This window comes from Thalassophryne amazonica, chromosome 14, assembly GCF_902500255.1.
Source record: "Thalassophryne amazonica chromosome 14, fThaAma1.1, whole genome shotgun sequence".
NCBI lineage: Eukaryota > Metazoa > Chordata > Actinopteri > Batrachoidiformes > Batrachoididae > Thalassophryne > Thalassophryne amazonica.
Genome location: NC_047116.1, coordinates 9,959,510 through 9,980,233, shown reverse-complemented (window position 1 = coordinate 9,980,233; position 20,724 = coordinate 9,959,510).

The following is a 20,724-nucleotide window of genomic DNA, read 5'->3' as shown; positions in this document are numbered from 1 at the left end:
TAGATCCTTGGTTCCCAGCCTGGGGTCCAAGGCCTTTGTAGGGGAGCACCAAAGATCACTGGGGTGTCTGAGATTTTCAGAATTTAAAGTTCACGCATTAAATGAAGTCAAAAAAATAATTTGAAAGATAAAAAAAAATTACAATGGATGACTTTGTCCTGTTTTGTGTGTGTGTGTGTGGGACCTCAGACTTTCTTAGATATAAGTTGGGGCGCTCTGCAGAAAAAAGGTAGGAATCACTGTTCTGGATCACTTCCTGCTGACTTTTCAAAGAAAACAAATCTATTGGATAAAATTGGATTTGGATAAAAATATGACTTTGCTTTGTCTTTTTAAAATTTCTTTATCCACCTGCAAATTTTAAGACTTCAGTTTTTGACAGAATTATTCATATGGACCCAACCTTTCAAAATAACCTGTCACAGATGGTTCTCATCAAAACCATGACGTCTTTTAATTCCTTTCTTTTTTGTGACTTTAATCTGTTTGATGTATTGATGAACAGTAAATTAGCAATTGCCCATGTTCCTGCACTCTCCAATAGCTTTGCTGCCAATTAAGCAGCTGACCCATGAAGCTAGCATCCAATCGATACCAATTCTTGGGTTCCCAGGTTCCATTTGAACCTATGGTAATTTAAATAGACGTTTAGTTGCATTAAGTAAACGAAAGTGTTCATCCAAAGCGATGAAACCTCAAGCTCATTTTCCCATTCTGAGACGTAGTTTTATGGAAGTTCAGCTTTCCGGCTGCCACTGCTGTTCCTAATCCAAAGTCGTTCCCTTTCACCCAAGACACAGACACTGCCAGACAGACGGCTTAAGTCACTTCATCCCTCTCCCTCCTCTCTGCCTCACTTTCTATCCTCTGACAAAAACCAAGGAGATGAAACGGGCTTTATATGTAAAACGAGTCCAAATGGTTCCATTGGGTTCTGGTGGGTGGTTTGCGCAGACAACGTGAAGACTGGTTCCAGGCCAAGAACTAGTGCTCCTCCAAAATGAACCCCAGTCATGGACAAAGGACGTGTACCCCAGCCTCAGGCTGAGAGAGAGAGGGGTGTCTACAGGCTCTTCCAGGGGGCTGGACTGATGGGAAAGAGCTGGCACGGCAAACGAGGAAAGCTAACACTCTTTTCAAACTGCTTTATGACGGTCTGGCAAATGTGCAGAGAGAAAAGGAAAGATGTGGGCAATGAGGAAAAATAGATGTATGAGAGAGGCGATATGGGATCCATCCTCTAAAAGCAGAGTAGCAGAACATCTCTGCCCCTTTTGTGGTCTCCAGCTAAAAGCAGGACTGGCATTTAATTGATCTGATTAGCCCCAACATGAGCAACACAACACATCGACTCTTACAGTCAGATCTGTAAGAATTTGGACAGCAACACACATTTTGTAGCTTTGCCTGTACCACCTTGCCCAGTGCTTATCCCCTGATACTGTGGCATCAAGCGGATGGGAGTCTTAAACTTCCTGTGGAGGGCTCACCAGTCCATTGCAGGTTACTTCCCCAGGAAAGCCAACACCCATTTACAGATGAGTGGACTGAGACAGTGCAGATGAAGTGTCTTGTTCGAGGACACAGCCAGTCAGCGTAAAGTGCATAGCTGGAATTGACCCCTGACCTATGTATTGGTAATTCAGCTCCTATCCCACAGACCCACTTGATAAAAAAGGAGTTTCTTACATTTTAACCCTATGTTGGGTACACTGGGTAAATGGGTATCAGCCTTGGCTGAGGAAGTAACAGGCAACAAAGTGACGTCCCGGCCGGGGGGAGGTGTGGCCTCTATTCTGCTTCACACTGTAGAATCCAGGGATTATCATGGCAGTCCTCAGTGGTGAAGATGGTCTCTTGGTCTATTTCTGGATGGGATTGTGTATGCAGAGATTACTGAACACGCCCAGTCTTAATGCCCACTGTTTAGTAAATCTACATTCGGGGTCAAGCTAGAGATGCCTGTACATGCGTTTAAGCTATGGTCACATTAGCTACAAGTGACAGAAACAAAGCGACGACTTGCCAATCAATGTCACTCTGAGTCGGCATTTAGCAGCGGCAAGAGACAACGAATGATCACTCTGCTGCTAGCTAGGCAGGACCAAAATTGACTAGAAGTCTATTTTACGCAAATACTGAGTGATGCGATATTTCGACAGACAGTCAGAGTGAACAGGCAGTGTGATATCAGCTGACTGTGAGCTTGACCAAAATATGCAAGCCACAGGAACACCCGTCAAGCGACAAAGCCCACCGTGTGTCGCCGTAATTTGTTGCTAATGTGACTGTACCATTAATGTGGGAATGGGTATGCCAACAAACGCACAGATCTGTAGCCTGGTCCAATGGCTGGGAAATCCCAGACAGTCTGAATCTGAGGACCTGCTGCAGTCTTCATCTGCCTTCACCGTCGTTGGGTTACAAGCTGTCACCTCCTTCTCTTGATCTGCCTTTGAGGGCTTCTTGTTTCACTAGAGAACCATTAGCTGTCTCATGTTCAGGGTTCTTGTTGGGAACTTCATGACTACCATAGCGGCCACCGGGCACACAAGGTCCTCGCCGTGTTTCACCCCAACAGGCAATCTTCTACTTGATCGATCACCCAGGTGACACGACGTGGCGAGGGGTTGAATTTTGAAAATGTTATTAATGCTTTTAATCAGTAAGATGGACAGCAGGTCAGGTGTTGGATTTTATGCTGCATACGTTTTAAACATTTCAGTCGCTTTTCCTTAAATCTTATCTTAAATCTGTGTTCCAGGAGGAACTATCTGTACTTTCACTGCTGCACTGTTTCATTGTTTTAGTCATTCACTGAACAGCTTCAAAAACATTTCACCATTTAAAAAAAAAAAAAAAAAAAAAAAAAAAAACACAACAGCCAACAAATATTTTAGTCATAAATGTGACTCTGGTGTAGATTCATAAGAACGTCTGCAGTCTGACATTAATAAAGCTGATTATTTTGTGTAACAGCTGGGTCTCCTTAGTGACGTCCCACTTTGAATAATCAGCCGTGCTGAGTCACCGTGTTAACTGATTACCTTAGGAAAACAAAAGAACACCTTTAAAAACACAACTCTGCAGGCTGTGCCCATAGATCCCGCTTTTCCATGACGTGCATCCGTCTCCACAGCCTGATTGGAATTCAGCAAGGGGCCCAGGTAGGGGAAGTTGTGCCCATATATGGCAGAGGGAGGAAACAGCCCAGGTGTGTGTGGTTTGTCCGTCGTTGGAACGAGCATGCTTGAGTACACAAACGCACTAACACGCACACAAAAGTGAAGTGTCGTTACATCTGAGTTATGCACTTGTACCCACCCCCCCCCCCCCCCCCCCAACACACACACAGACACACACACACTAAAATCCACCTGTGAACGACCGGCTTCGAGCTGGAGCGACTTGTTGCTGTGTAAACAAAGATGAGTCACGCGAAAAGGAAAGCGAGGGAGGGGCGCTAAAGAAAAAAGAATGAGTGTATGTTAAGACTACTCCGAGTTACGTTCCATAAATAAGTCATGGTTGGAGTAAGTGTGAGAGAGTCGGACCGCCCGACACCGACCTGCGCTCGAGTTACAGTAAAGAATGCTCTTCAAACTCGGCGCGGTCATACTGCTTCAACCTTTCCAAACGCGCTGAATCACCACCGTCTGGACCTGCCAGAACCCCAGAAAATGACTCAGCAGGATAAATGGACATTTGGTGACTTAACACTGACCACCTGGTAGCCCCAGATTGTTCACACAACTGTTGTCACTTATGAAACACGATGAGACTATGCAGATCTGCTCGGTCCAGCCCACACTATCGATAAAACTTTAACTTTTAGATATTTAACCCACCGATCACCAGCAGCTAGCCCACTTAACTTGTTAGCTTTGGTATGCCATTCATTCATTTTCTGGGTCCGGGTCTTGGTGGCAGTAGACCAAGTAGCTCATCTCGCACTTCTCTATCCTCAGGCAAGTCCTCCATCTCTTCCTGGGGGATGCTGAGACGTTTCCAGTCCAGCTGGAAAGTACAATCCCTGCAGTGTGTTCTGGGTCTTCCCTGGGGCTTTCTCCCAGCTGGACATGCCTGGAAGACCTCCAGATGGAGCTGATCAGGGGGCATCCTCACCAGCCCAAACTACCTCAGCTGGCTCCTTTCGATGCCCAGATACATGATGGAAGAATCTCATTTCCACTGCTTGTATCTGCTTCATTGTTCATTCGGTCATTACCAAAAGAACATGACCATTGGTAAAGATAGGAACATAACTCGGCTGTTAAATCAAGAGTCTCACCTTCTGGTATGACATGTAAAACTGTATTATTGAAATTTGGCCCGTTAATGTAATGAGACCACACACAGACTTCCATAAGGAGAGGTCTTCCAAAGGATGCCCAGCCTAAAGAACATAACAATGAAAACCGTTCCCATAAAATCTAAAACCAATTTATATATTTTTTTTTTTTTTGCGCCTCTCCAAACAAAATTAAATGGTAGAACAATTAGCCACTTTGTCTACTAGTTCCACCAGTTATCCAGGACCAGTGTAACAGACTGGACTAACCCCCAACAGGCATAGCCCAGGGTATCTGTAAAGATAAGGCTGTCGTATTTTTGGCTGTGACAGACTTGTTCTTCATAAATAACTGTATATTTGTCTAGTTTGGCAGCTGTAGTTTAAATAAGAGCACAGATGCTCTTCTCTACATCCACATCCTTCAACTATTCCTGGGGAATTAGAGGTGTTCCCAGGCCAAATGGGATAAAATGCGTAATCCCTCTAGTGTGTTATGGTGTTTAGCGCAGTGCCTCATACCAGTTGATTTTGCCCAGAGGATCTCCAGCAGGAGTCAATAAAGGTGCTCAATCTTTCTGCATCTAGAATTTGATGATAATGTCATTTGGCGAGTCAGCATAGGTATCCAATAAGAGGCACTGAGGACACAACCTAAGGAAATACTAGTACAGCATCAACCGATTGCTTCCTGTACAGAATGCTCCTCCTGGCAGCCACAACAGTCCTAATCAACACCCAGATTACCACTGATGCTGCTTCAATCTCCCTGCAAATCTCTCAAATCTTTATATTTTTTCTGATATCAGTGTTAAACCAATATGGCTGGACTTGTAGTTGGACAAACCAATTCTGGGACATTCTAATTGGTTCTCCATCACTGCATTTTGTAACCAAACAAACAAACCAACTATTGCCAGTTATGACTGTAGTCACATCTGCGGTGATGAGTTAAAGTGTCCACTGGCAACATCCCCCGTTTAGTAAATAATGTGATCACGTGGTTGGTCGGTGATAGTTGTATTACTAATAATGGGGCAGATATGGGTAAAATAATGCTATGATTGCGTGTTTTGTTATAACGGCACCAAAGTTTGCACAGTCATTGTTTCATATGCAGTAAAATAAATGAGATATGCAGTGTTCAGATCCAGAAACTTAACGTAATTGTGGTTAGAATGGATTCAGGATGTAAGAAAAAAAAAATACAATTTCTGTGTATGAAATATGAAAAAAATTCAGCTTGCCAAAATATTGACATTTTTATTATATAGCTAAAACAAATTTGTGCTTTTACCTTAAAATGTATCATTGTTTCACTTATCTTCCAGACTGCTACTAAAAAAAGCTCAAACAAATTTGTCACAAGATCCTGAAGGTGTGACAGTGAATGTAATTTGCTTGTCTTATTGTCATTAATCTAAGGGGCTAAAACGAATGAAAGGGTCTATGTAGCACAAATTTTGCTTGCTGCAGGAACGACCTCTGAAGTTTTGGTTTAGGCTTTGACACAATACACTTCAATGAATGCTGCTCTAGTTTAGTTTTAGTGCAAGAAATACTATTTTTTTTCCACTCCAACAACAGTGTATATAAATAGCCATTTTTACTCTGGATTTTGATTCCATCGTAGAAAAATGTCACTCGTTTATCTAAGAGTTTGGTATACTCAGTGAGACTGCCAAGTAGGACAGGTCAAAGTTCATCCAGTCGGCAAACTGATACTGGAGAGGGCAGATTCCAGAGAACTTAATCACCCTCATCAAGATACCTGCAATGCATCTTCCCGCTATTGCGCATGCCCCGGAAATGCAGCCGCAATAAGCACCGACAGATCTTTGCGCGCAGACACATGCCGCTGTAACAGTAGTCTGATTAAACATGCACACGGCTCGTGGTGCCACAAATGGTCCAATAAAGACAAACCGTTATGGAGTCGCAGGAGCGCCTTTGATCACAGATGCACACGCGGTTCCAGCATCTATGCAAAAGTGTCCGAGCAGGAAATAATCCTGGTTTTAACTTATTAAAAAGCAGACACTTTAAATACTGGTGCCATGACACCAGATCAAATTCCTTGTATTTAAGAACTTGGCAATAAATTCCAATTCTGAACACTTTGTCATCTCACTTTTTCTTCCACTCACTACCTGAATATTAGGGCTGGAAAACCTAATTTGCTATTATTATTATTATTATTATCATCATTATTATTAATAATAATAATTTTTAATCCATGACTTTCTTTCAGTGAGGCGAAATTGCTGACTCGACCTCTGTGCTCAGTTCTGCTCTTGCTCTTTCTGCCTGCTGTCAACTGTGAAACAATGCCCCCTTGTGGTATTCAATGGTTTAAGTAATTTTTTATTTTTACTGACCAGCTCAAATTTAAAATTCGGGCCAATTTCACCATAACCTGCAACAGATCTAGAACTTTGCAGGTTAAAGCTAAGTTTTTACTTTTGCACTACAGCACGCCTGCACCACCTCCGGGCAATGCAGAGAAGAGAATTATGTGTACTCTAATGATGCAGAGGTTTTTTGCAGTGCCATCCTTTCAACACGCCTTCTCTGTCGACTGTTGGAAGAAGCTGATTGGTTGAATTTACCACAGCATTGAACCGTAACATAAAGTGCAGACTAAGCTTGATGTTCCTAAATGAACTTTTACAAATGCACAAAAAACTTAAGGGATTTTTTTTTAAAAAACAATGCTATGCTAGGCTAGCAGAATGAAACATGCTCCAACCTTATTTTATGACATTTACGAGTCGTTTTCGGCTGCTGTAGCACCCCCCCCACCCCCCCAAAGAGGTGACACCCAACAAACTGAGGCATTCATTAAATGGCCCTTCCCCCTTTCCCTCACATGCCCATTTGACCCACTTCACTGTACGTGCTCACGTAACTCCATACTAATCAAAAGCAGGAATATTTCCAGAATAAACTAAATGCATGAAAAACAAGCTCAAAAAGCAAAATATTTATTTGGAATCCTAAATCCAGACTAATAGTTTAATCTGGATCATTTCAGTTTGTTAGATATTCATGAGTGGGCACCGCCTTTTTAACATAAAAACATCAGTGGTATTTTAATTTGAATTCAGGTTAGTTATCTCATTAGTGAAGAATTAAACAGGTTTTACAATCCAGAAAGCTTTTGTAAGAACCTGCTTTTGTGATGTCACAAAGACCTGTAGGTCCTCCTCCATCTCCTCTCAGTTGACACTCAGAGTGCCCCTCCAGGTACAGTAGCCTCTAATTTTACACTGTGTTAGGAAAATAAAAGTCACACCAGAAATTTAAAATAGACTTATTATATAATTTATTTATTCAGTTAATTAATTAAATCCATATCCAGATTAGTTGTTTGATCTGGGTCATTTCAGTTTTAGATATTCATGAGTGGGCACCGCCTCTTTACCACTAACAAAATAACAAAACAAACAACAAAAAGACCTATTTTAAAAATTTTAATTCATAGTGCTTATCTCGGTCGTGCAGAATTATTAAATCATTTTTAAAATCCAGGCAGCCATTACAAAAACTTGACTAATGATGTCACTGTTGACATGAGGTAGTCAGCCTCTCATTTAATAATAATAATATAAAATTCTCAGTAAAAATTAAACAAAAATGTAATCATGTTGAGTTTTTTTATTTATTAAGTACAAATTTTTTGCAGTCCAGATGCAGCCAGTTGTCTGTAGGCCTGGTCTGGCCCCAGTCCAGTACTTTCACACCCCCTTTTTATATTATGCAAAGAATTTCTTGTCAATGGAGGCAAAAATATTTGAGTAATGTGCAGACAAAAGGAACTAATCGCAACACTTTCCTCCCATCCCGGGGGGTGTGGCATCTGCGCTGAGAACGGCCTCAGGAGAGATTTGTTCCTCCAGTTTATCTGAGTGATCGTGAGTCATCGCAGAGCCCGCCCTCGTGCACAGTTACACAACAAGCCGAGCAACGACGGTCCAACACGGCAAGGGACACCAGACGAGGCGGCCGCAACATGAAGACTGACTCACATTACCCACAAACCCCCGAGAACTGATTCATGCCACACTTCCAAACACGCTCAGAAGAGAGAGAGAGTCAGAGCACCAAGTCGCCAGCCGCCGATCTCTGCTCAGCCAATCACAGCAAGCTGCTCCTCGTGTCCATTCATAAAGAAGTCACACTGTGACCGCCCCCCCCCCCCACCTACAATGTCACTTCATTCATGCAGCTCAGCAGGAAGTGATGGCATCATCGTCTGTTCGAACAGTCAACTGTTTAGTAATCAATAATTATTCATGAGTATTAAAAAAAAGACAAATAACAGGATTGTTTTTGAGTAACTAAATGGACTCATGGTCTGATGGCGGTCACAGCTGTGATCACAAATGACCAAACCACAAAACTACAGCCAGGAAGCGTGACATCATGCTCAGGCGTTTCCTCCCCTCGAATCAAGAGTCTTATCGCAGATCTGCGAGTCCTCGCTCGTGTTCTGGATCACTTTCTCAGACTGCTTTCTCCCGCCGCCCCGCGGCAACTTACCTGTCCGGGATGACTGCGTCCTCCTGGACTTGGGGATCCCTCTGGTCCTGTTCAGTTTCTGGGGTCGCGGCCTCAGAGGGGGACTCTGGCTTCTTGCCTTCCTTCACTTGATCCAAGAAAGAGACAGAGAGAGATTCTGTTGGGTAACAAGTTCTCACCCACGTCACGGCCCGCTGTGAGGGCGAGGAGCTGAACTCCTAAAAGAACTCATCCTTACAAGCCTCCTCATCTCTTTCTTTTCCTCCTCCCGCTGCATTCTTCAGTGTAATCAGTAACAGGCTTAAAGTGACAGCAGCACCGCGTGAGGCTCCCTCTGGGCTAAAGGTGCTTTCCCAGAACTCTGGAGACACCGCAGCCGTTACACTCCCTCCCAGAGCGGCACGATCACATGGTTCACAGCAGTTTCTCTCTCTCCCTCTCCCCCTGTCTCACCCTTCATCCTCCCTTCTGTCCCTCACACACACTCTGACTCTCTTATACTGTTGCTCTTAAAGAGGGGCCGAGCCTATTCCTGCTGAGGGCAGTGTCCTGTTACACTCAATTGAGGTTAGAGAGAGGACATCCATTCAGTAAAAAAGAGGCGAGGGAAGGAGGTGGGAGGAGAAAACCAAGGGCAGTGTGTGTGTGTGTGTGTGTGTGTGTGTGTGTGTGTGTGTGTGTGTGTGTGTGTGTGTGTGTGTGTGTGTGTGTGTGTGTGTGTGTGTGTGTGAGAGAGAGAGAGAGATTTGGGGCATCTGCATCAAGGGCCGGTCTCTAAATAAGGCAAAGTAGGCAGGACATGAGCAGGGGCCCCGCCCCCCTGGAGTGGAGGCGTCATCGTTGACACTGACACCGCAGGAACTCGATCCTGAGTTCTGATCTATCCTTCTTCCAGGTATTGGCGCTACAATCTACACAAGTCTCAGCTGGTTAAATCACTTCATCACTTTGTATCATGTTTCAGTGCAGCCAAATTAAATATTCAGATTAAATGTGCAATTCTTCTACATTTTAGCCGTAATGACAGCAAAATGATTTTTACAAAAATTTACTCAGTTTTCACCCCATTTTCAGTTGAAAATTGCAGTGTTATACATTTTAATAATATTAATAATAATTTAAGTTAAATATACACCTATTTACATAAACCTTTAACTAAAGTCAAATTTGTCTAATGAAAAAAATACCACTTTTCTTATGACAGTTTAGGTTAAAGTCTTTCTTTTTTTAATTTAAGCTATGTTTAGCTCCATATTTAATAATAATTTAACTAATACAAATATAAATATTTATATAAACTTTGAACAGAACTTGCACATTTGTCTATAGAAAAAATACTTCACTTTTTTCATGACAATTTATATTAAAATAGGTTTAAAAATTAAATTATGTTTAACTACATATTCACTAATAATTTAGCTTAAATATTAAATAAACCTTTAACTAAACTCACGCATTTATCTAAAAAAAGATAGCTCACTTTTGTCATGATAGTTAAGGTTAAAATTAGTTAATTTTTTTTAAAATTATGTTTAGCTACATATTCAATAATAATTCAACGTAAATATTACATAAACCTTTAACTAAACCCACACATTTATCTAAAGACAGTTTAGGTTAAAGTCATTTTAAAAAAGTGTTTAGCTACATGTTTAGTTACAAGTGTAGTTAAATATTTTGATAAACGTTTAAATATTTAATTGCACATTTATCTAAAGAAAAACAGGTTTTTAGATCACTTTTTCATGACATGAAAGTTGTAATTGTATATGTTTACCTAATTAACCTTTAAGTATTGTAAAGAAAAAGAAAAAAAAAAAGGTTTTTAACACATTAGCTCAGTTTGCGCAACATTTTCTACTGAAAATTGTAATAATATAAATTATAATCAAGTTAAATATAGAAATAATTACATAAAACTTTAAATGTGCACATTTATCAAAAGAAACCTCACTTTTCGAATGACAGTTTGTTAAATATAATTAAATCTTTTAAACTATGTTTACCTACATATTTAGTTGTACATTTAACAGAAAAATAAGGTTGTAGCTCACTTTCATGACATCTCAGGCTGAAAATTGTAATCATATACTTTTAGCTAAATACATAGTTACATATTTGAATGAACCATTAAATATTGTTTCCCATTTATTTAAAGAAAAAATGTTTTAGTTCACTCTTTCACAGCTTTTTATGCTGAAAATTACATTTTTATTTCAAAGTATACATTTATTTACAAATATAGCTAAATATATAGTTAAGTAATTAGTCAAACGTTTATCTCAAGATTTGAACAATAACATAAACATTCAGTTAAATATGTAGTTGCACATTTGTTTACAGAAAAAGTTTCACTCACTTTTTCACATTTTAGTTGACGTTCATATTTTTTATGCTTAGCAAAATGTTTATTTAAATATGTGGTTAAATATTAAGCTATGTGTGTATTAAATATTTAGATTAGCCTTTTGTAGTAAAGATTTAGTTGCACATTTATCTAACTATATACTGAACTTTTAAATATATTGTTAATGATTTAGTTTCACATCTACCTATAGATTTAGATAAACTTTAACAAAATGTGTAGTTGCACATTGATCTCAGTATTTTGGTTGTGCCCAAATATTAGATTTTTTTTTTTAAGTCCAAGTAGTAAACTAACTTTTCTTCAATCAAAAATTTAAGGTGGAGACCAAGAGACGTATTGGTGGTTATTAGTGGTTCCTGCAGTGAAATAATGACGTGCTCTGGATGTTTTCTAGTCTTAAAATGTCATCAAGAACTCCTGATATCACAGAACAGTAAAAATGATCAACTTAAGACAAAACATTTCCACCAGATTTAATAAACCCAAAAGCAACAGGCACACATGCGTCAAAATACGAGGTATTTGGCAGAAGTAAAGTAACACTCAATAAACCATACTTCTGCCAAACCACCAGAACTTGAGCCTCTTCCACATCTGGACAAAACTGTATTTGTAGACAATCATCATGTGACACACGCACGCCATCAGATTTTCATCAAAATATTAAGGTGTGGTTATTTTTCTTTTTTAAATTTTTCATCAAATTTTCTTTCTTTTTTTTTTAAAGTCTCAAATCTTCAAATAGGTGCTAACTGAAGGACAAATCCACATGTCAGACTGTGGCGGAATCAAGTTAAGAAAAATGTCAATGTTGCAGATGGCACAAAGCAAACGTAAAGACAAATCACCAGGGTACAAGTGAAGAACTGATCCCCATCACCGACCAACCGCATCTTCAAATGACTTACCTCCAATCAAAAGCATCAATCTTGAAGAAGGTGGTCATCTGGATTAAACCTAATAAACAGGTTGGAGCCGGTGCTGTTAAAAATACAGATTTTATGTTGTGAGAGGCAGCATTTTTACAAACACACCAAACTCACAACATTTTTCAAAAAGGGGCAGAATAAAGCCACAAAACAACAAAAGTTAACATTGCATTTTGGACAGCAGCATGCTCTGCTGATTGGTTATTTGATTTCAGCAGTAATCTCAATAAAAGTGACAGATGTCATTGGCACTCGTTGACCCTGAATCAGATCCAGATCCTCTGTCTTTGGCTTGCCACCCTGCTTAGTGCCTCCCTTCTCTGATCCTGGTCTTCACCTACATCCTGCTATTTTAGCCCACTTCCATTCTGTGCCAGCCACACCCATGAACAGTCCTGCCCACGCCACCCGCCGCCCCGCCCCTTCCCTCCTCCCTGCAGCGCTTTGGTCTGACGGTGGGCTGGGGTTTGAGTGGAGCCTCAGACTTCAGGAGTCACGTAGCTGGTTTCTTACTCACAGGAGGTCATGTGACTCACCCGAGCTGCACCCATGTTACACAGATGAGAGGAGCCGCCATTCATAATTATTCAAATGACCCCAGTGAGTCACTCGTGGTTGGGTGAAGTGAAGGGTGACCCGCGTAAGCATGCACACCTCAGTTCTGCACCGCCAAACCTCAACAGACGAGTAACATCAACGTGTCTGTTTCATTTGTCCGATTGGATCGAGGAGATCAAAGTGTTTCATCACAAGTCATCAAAGTTCAGCATAACTTTTTAGCTGAAAGTTCTGCAAGTTTATTTGTGCACAAATTCTCCACAGAGAAAAATCATCTGCAACTGCTTTCAGGAAATTTAACGCCAAGGTCTCAATGTGTTCCATCTTCCAAAATATGAGGATTTGGTCTTTTTGTCTGATTTCAGAGAGTTGTTTCTTTTAAATATTCCACACTAAAGAGATGCTGGGTTTTTTTTTTACATTTATTTTAGAATACAGTGGAACCTCAGTTTAAGAACTTTTTTTAATGAAAAATGCATCACTTTTTGAACAAACGAACACCTCCGCTGCAATAGGTGGCGGTAATACACTATGTTGGGTTGCAATCTGCTAATAAACTTGAAAGAAGAAGAAGCGAGAAATTCCGTCTTTGGATTTTTAAGTCATATTTTTGTGGACTGCACAGTGGTTCTCCTAGCTGTTTACTTTGTTGTGGATATTAAAAGTTATGAGCTGTGTATGTTACTGAGTAATTATACATTAAGTGGAGCTACTGGGTGAAGCTACCGAGAGCTCAAAGTTTTAATGCTGTTAGCATACAACATTACATCAGCGTTTCACTGAAACAGAGCAGGGGTCGAAATACATTTTTTAAAACCTACTTGCACTGGTGCTAGTAAAAAAATTACTTGCACCAAAAAAAAGTTACTTGCACAACTATAAGTCAGTCTTATATCAACCTTAAAACTCCTCCTCTGATGTGTCAGAGAGCAGCAGCAGACAGGTTATTTTTTTTTCTTCACGTGCACGTGCGAACGAATCGTCCGTGAAGATAATTTTATTAACTACACAGATGTACAATAAAACAAATGGTGACTGGTTTATAACACAATGATGACAGAGTTTGAGGAGAAGACAGCGAGGAACCGCAGCGGCAGCCAACTTTTTTTTTCTTTTCTTTGTTTACATGTGCCCATGCAAACTGGACAGGAGGTCCTCAAACTGGAGCTCCTACAGCTCCAGTTATTTGCTGCAGCTCCTACAGCAAATAATGAAACTCTCCAAATTAGGAACGTCTCATGAGGATGTTGTGAACCCAGGGACGGCGCCGCTGGCAATGTTTGTCAGCTTTCCACAACAAATAGAGGACAGCAACTCACTCTGTGTGTGAGAGTCATAAAACGCAGGGAAGACGAAGACAACACAATGGAAATTGTTTTATTCCTTATTTATTTCTTTATTGGTTCATTCTACTGGTGCTTATAGTTGATATAACATGGATAAAGTTACTTGCACCAGTGCTAGTGCAGTATAAAATCACGTGCACCACTCGAATAATACGTGCACAAACTAGCACATCCACATACTAATTTGACCCCTGCAGAGGCATCTGATCCGTTCCGAAGTTCAGTTATCTGATGTTGTTATGGCCTCTTCTGTACAGGTAAAGTGAAATTAAATGATCTGTTTTATTAGAATTACTGTACAGTATTTTGTTTAAGATACTATGCATATTCTTTGTATTTTGTCTGCTTCTTATGCATTAAATTTTGTTTAAAAGGTAAAAACAGTGTTCTTTTTGGGGACAGGAACTAATTAATGCATTTTACATTGTTGCTTATGGGAAAATTGGTTTCGGTTTAAGAAAAGCTTAGCTTAAGAACAACTTTTAAGAACCAATGAAGTTCTAAAACTTTTCCACTGTATTTCAAAAAAGCTTTAAACAGAATATTTCTAACATTTCATAAGCTGAACGTTTTAAAGTGACTTTATTCTTTCTAAAGTAGAAATAATCTTCTTCTGAGGACTTCTGGAGTTACCAATTTGTCATGGATCGAGATCTGGATGTGGATCCAGGACCAATTTTTAAATGGCTCTATCATGAAGTTTCCCAAGTGGTTTCCATGTTATTTCAGTTTGGTGAAATGGCACCCCTATCAGCACAGGTATAGACACATGGACAGAAGGCTGATGGGTTTTGGTGGTCGGTTCTCTGAGTGCCCTGTAGTTCTTGAGCAAAGACAGACTGTTTTAAGTCTTTCTTAATATTAAAAGGATTGCAACCAGATAGCATTTCTAAACTGGGTTTAAACCAGTGACAAACCTGTTTACACTTTGAAATTTGATGAAATAGTAAAAACAACAGCAAAAACAAATCAAGAACTGAATATCTAAGATTTGGTTGAATTTTATTGTTTAAAAAAAAAAAACATTGAGAAGGTTTGTCTGGTTTTGTGAAGTGGAATTAACTTTTTAAAAACACTTTAGAAACTAGAAGATTAATCCAAAAACAGACCGGTCAGTCTGTAACTGTGATAAATGTGACTTTTAACTCCACTGTTCGAGCTCCATTAATGAAAAACAATGATGTAACCTCATGAGGATATTCAAGCATCACCATGGAGGAACTGGAGCAATATTCAGATTCATGTTTGTGGTTGTGAAAGAATGAGATTAATGATAAAAACAAATAGTAAATTATAATTCTTACTGCAGTGGGAAGGGGGACAAATATTTGAAAATTAACCATTTTAATCACTTTTTAAAGTAAAGATGAATTTGTAAATACAAGAAGGTGAAGCTCTATCTTGCTTTTATAATCACGGTGACTGACTTCAATATGTTCTGGTTTCAGAGAATTATTTGAAGACGGGAAGTAATTTGAGAAACACTGGAGGTCAGTTTTCTTCCTACTGTCGATTTTTTACAGTCTGATCATTTTTGTAGTAACTGGGAAGTTAATCTGAGAGAATCATCAACTGTAACTCTAAACAAGTTTAAAGAAACGTGTCTCTGAGTAACACTGCGTTCAAAACCCTCAGATATTCGGAAAGACCAGACATAAACAAACAAAAACCCTTCTTCTGGAAAAGTACATTCATGAGATGACCTCTGAGAGCCTTTGAAACATGTTTTTATAGTGTGAGTCATCAACTACTGAGCCTATACCACAGTAGAGCTAGGCTAACGTTATCATTTAGGCTAAATTAAATTGTCAGTTGTTTCTGTTGTGTGTTGCTGTCATCTTCAGTAATTGTACATAGAATGTGAATTTATGATTATAGAGCAGCATTATCTTTTTAAAAATTAATTTAAAGATGCATTTTCAATATCGGCAACATTGTTGTCTCAGCAGTCCCAAAGGGGGCCGCTACGGCTGTGACGTTACTCGGGTACGTCAGATACATCAATTTCCTCGTGTTTCCAAGTGAACATTCCAGCCCGAAGTAGCGTTCAAGGCATTTTCCCCCAAAATAGAGGTCAGAATCTGAGCTCAACGTTTTACTCTTGGAACAACTGGTCAAAGGTCAAGGTCGAGCAATACATACCCCCCCCCCCCCCCAAAAAAAGTTTACCATAATATCTCTATCATTGTGACTTGAGATTTGATCAAAAACTTATATCGATCAGTAAAATATTTATCGCTTAGTATAAGTGACAAAGAAATCAAAATAAGAAGTCATTTAGTAATAAAACAAAAAACACCTTTCTCAACTGTGTGAGGTCCATCAAAGCTCACTGCATGTGTCACTAAGTATTCAGAATATCAACTTATATCTCAGTGTGCCAATTATTTATTATTATGATTCTCATCATCATCATCAGCTCTACCACACGGGGTGAGATAACTCTGCCGTTTGTTCATGTGATTACTTGAACATGTTTTCAACACGAACAGTCTATTAAATTTTGGTCTGAACTACATCCAAATTGGATTGTGAGTTTTATTTATTTAAAACAGTGAGATGAGGCATTCTAAAACATTACGATCAGTTTCTCACATTAACTCAACAATCGGGATGAAAACTGTTCCACAACAGACAAAATGTGGAATTTTGTGCACATCCACATAAACGGGATTAATTCCATTGAAATGTAAAAATCATATAAGCAAAGATGAAAATGAAGCTGTTGTTGTAAATATGCAACAAAAAACACTGCATATTTTACATGTAATGAACCATAAAAACTGAGGTTGGCAACACTGACTATGAACAATCTCATCATGTTAGGTTTTCACGTGATTACACCAAACTTCAGCCAGAGTGTTCAGGACGTGAACGCAGTAGATCCTCAACCAATCACTGAAGGCTTCAGTTGTTCACCTGTATGACAGAATGTGACAGGAATGCACCGTGATGTGGAGCGAACCTTGACCGAGGTGTACTGCTGCACCAGGGATGGTTTGTTGAAAGTTGTTCGTCACCGGTGATAATTAGTGCTCCCCGAGTATTATTATAACTGCATGAAAGGAGCCATACTGTTTCCTAGTGTCAGGATGGTTCCATCCCCATGCCAGCGTCCACCCCGGGACTTTGGCCAGCAGACACATGTTGAGCCGCTCGTACTCTCCGCCGGAGCGAGTAAACTTTGGCTGTGGGGTGTGGACCCAGAGTGTGTGGGTGAGTGAGTGAATCACAGCCTGTCGCGTGTCAGGCCTGTGAATGGTTTTCTGTATGTTTCTCGTGTTGTTGTGCGGTGGCAAGCCGGGTCCGGGCTGGGCTCAGGCGGGGATGACTCAGGGTGAGTTTGACAGTAACCTCCAGACGCTCGCTATCACCGCTTGTTTATTCACTTTCTCAAAACATTCTCAGCTGCTTTTCTTCCACAAATGAACACTTTATTTCTGCCTGGATCTATGCCATTTCAGTTATTTAACACTGCATTTACATCTCCTCACCAAAAGAAATATGACAGATCATTATTGTTGTTATTTTTGTTATTTTTTAAGATGTTTGGCAGATCCGCAATAAGGAGTCATACAGATGGAAATGATTTTTACACTCCTATTTTTGTTAAAATGTGCTACTTTGGCAAACAATAGACCACCAATTACTTAATACCTGTGTGTGTGTTTAAATCCACAGTTCTTCATCAGAATGCAATAGTGCTAAAAACATCTACAACCCCAATTCCAATGAAGTTGGGATGTTGTGTAAAATGTAAATAAAAACAGAATACAATAATTTGCAAATCCTCTTCAACCTATATTCAATTGAATACACCACAAAGACAAGATATTTAATGTTCAAACTAGTAGTCTTTTTTGTTTTTGTGCAAATATTTGCTCATTTTGAAATGGATGCCTGCAACAAAAGACTGAGAAAGTTGATGAATGCTCAAAGAACACCTAATTGGAAACAGGTCGTACATCAAGCAAGAATGGGAACGAATTCCACCTACAAAGCTTCAACAATTAGTGTCCTGAGTTCCCAAACACTTATTGAGTGTTGTTAGAAGGAAAGGTGATGTAACATAGTGGTAAACATACCACTGTCCCAGCTTTTTTGAAACGCAAGTTCATTGGAATTGGGGTTGTACATCCTTTAATGAAATGAGAAAATCTTTTATTTGATTCATAAATCTGCCACAAAATCATGTTTTAAGTAACTTTTAGCAACATTATTGGAAAACTACTTCACTGATATTTATAATTGTAGGGAAGATTTGTTGCAAAATAGTGCAGATCCAGGCCTATGTGATCACTGCAAGATGGGGTATTTAAAAAAAAAAATACACGTGTCCCCACTTTAATGATCGAGAAATATAATTTATAACTTGATGCAACTTATCAACTTTCTCAGGATTCCCCAGGAACAGTTACATGACTTTGCCAAGGATAAGGAAGTGTGGGATGAGCGGCTTTGGTCTGCTCCCGGATAAGCGGCAGAAAATGAATGAATAAATTTTGTGAAATGAATGTAACTTCTTATAGCTGCAGTTTTACTCCCTTTCTGCTTTATTTCATGAAAACTACTTTAAAAGTATTTTCAGTCTCTTTAAACCAGATCAGTGTTTTATTTTAAGAACTGCTCCAAACTGTAAAATGTTATAACAAAAAGATTTTAATCAGTGACATGGTTTCAGTGAGGATTGACTTGTTTTTGCTATTCAATAATCTACTTGAAAATATTTATTAAGCAGTTTCAAACTGACTTTAAGGTGTTTTACTGGTTTTATGTGGTTACATTTTCATCTGAAACTAGTCTGATTAAATGTTTTTATATCGGGATTATTGTTTGATCCAAGAAATCTTTTATTTGTAATCTGAGAAATCATGAAATTTTATTTATTTCATTGATTTATTTTACCAATTCAGAATATAAACTGATACATAATTACGTCTGTCCACACTAATTATGTAGAAATAATTTGCAGTGAATGTTTAACATGAAAGAAACAAATTGCTCTGAAGTATAAACTGAAATCCTGTCCAGTAATCTGTTTCCTGTTTCTGTGTTTTTATAAATCATTTGATTCTTATGCAAGACGTTATTTCTTACGTGCAGTTGTTGAACTTTGTAGGTAACATGATACTCATTTTATAAAAATAAAGATTTGATACAGCCTTCAGGATACACGATCTATCGCTCAAATCCTAACTTTTGGAGATTAGATTAGATAGAACTTTATTAATCCCTTGAAAACACTCACTCAGGGAAAATTGAGGTTCCATCAACATTGTATAGCAGCACACAGGGTATGAAGCACACAGAATATCAAAAGTGAAAGTAAAAAAAAAAAAAAATGCAAATATACACAACTATAAATACCAGAAATACTGTTCACTACTGGTTTACTGGCTACTACTGTTCCTCTCCTTCCTATCTTCTGTCTTCCTGTTACTTATCCTCCCCCGAGGAGATGTACAGTCTGATGGCCTAAGGGACAAAGGAGTTTTCTCAGGAGTTTTGGCGAAGTTGTGTGCTGTTGCGCAGTATTTTTTTTTTATACTTATTTGTTTCCAAATCCAACAGGGTGGTGGGCAAGTGGTTGGTGCACTTGGTTTCAGTGCGGAATGTTCCCGGTTCAAACCCCACCCCTGCCACATTTCTCCGTGTAATTTGAAGTTACGTCAGGAAGGAAAACAAGGGAGCATCTGAAGGAACTTTTAAAAAAAAAATTGTTTCCAAATCCAAAAATCTAATCTACAGATTTTCACTGATATTGGTGAAAATATTGAGCCTGATCTCGAACAGAAACAAAACTCCAGATAACACCTGTGACCCATTGTTACAACTGCTATAAAAATGGAAGTGACATTTAGAATGTTACAAATTCAGTTTTTTGTTTTGTTTTTATAATTCATGTTTTAGAAAGTAAAGTTTCACTTTAACTGGCAGCTTTTAAAATGTGAGTCAGCCTGTTGTGAGCGCCGCCTGTTCATTCTCTGGGTGAATATGAGGGTGGAGATGTGTTTCAACACAGGCGGGTCCTTTCCTTCATGTGTTCATACACACACACACACACACACACACACACACACACACACACACACACACACACACACACACACAATGGACATGGTGTGGAAAGGAAGCTGGGATTCCTGAGATTCCTGTGGACAAAAAGGTGTGAACTCAGGCAGCCGAGCAGGCTGGGAATTCTGCCGGCTCTGGTTTTTGAGAGGCAATTTAACGGCTGACCAGCGATGCTAGTGGCACAAGAATGGAGCTCTTAAAGGCACAGGGCGAAAACACAAGGCAACATGCACGAGTAAAACGTGAATAAGTCACAATACAGAGATTAAACTACTGAAAATTTGCACGCGTCTGTTGATGTCTGTTTGCATTTACGTGTCAGTAGGATTTTTACCTGGGGGGAAAAAAAACGCTGTTAACATTTTTAAAGTTTAGTTTTTCCACACAGCTGCTGTTTTGGCAAACAAACGTACTGGAAACTTTGTATTGAAATGGTTTGAAAAGTTAGACTTTATTTATTCCAGTTTTGTAACAGGACACATTCTGATACACACATTTTCTCTGTTGTGTCATTTCAGTTTGTGTGTAAATGGTAAATGGACTGCATTTATATAGCGCTTTTCCATCTGTATCAGATGCTCAAAGCGCTTTACAATAATGCCACACATTCACCCCGATGTCAGTGTGCTGCCATAC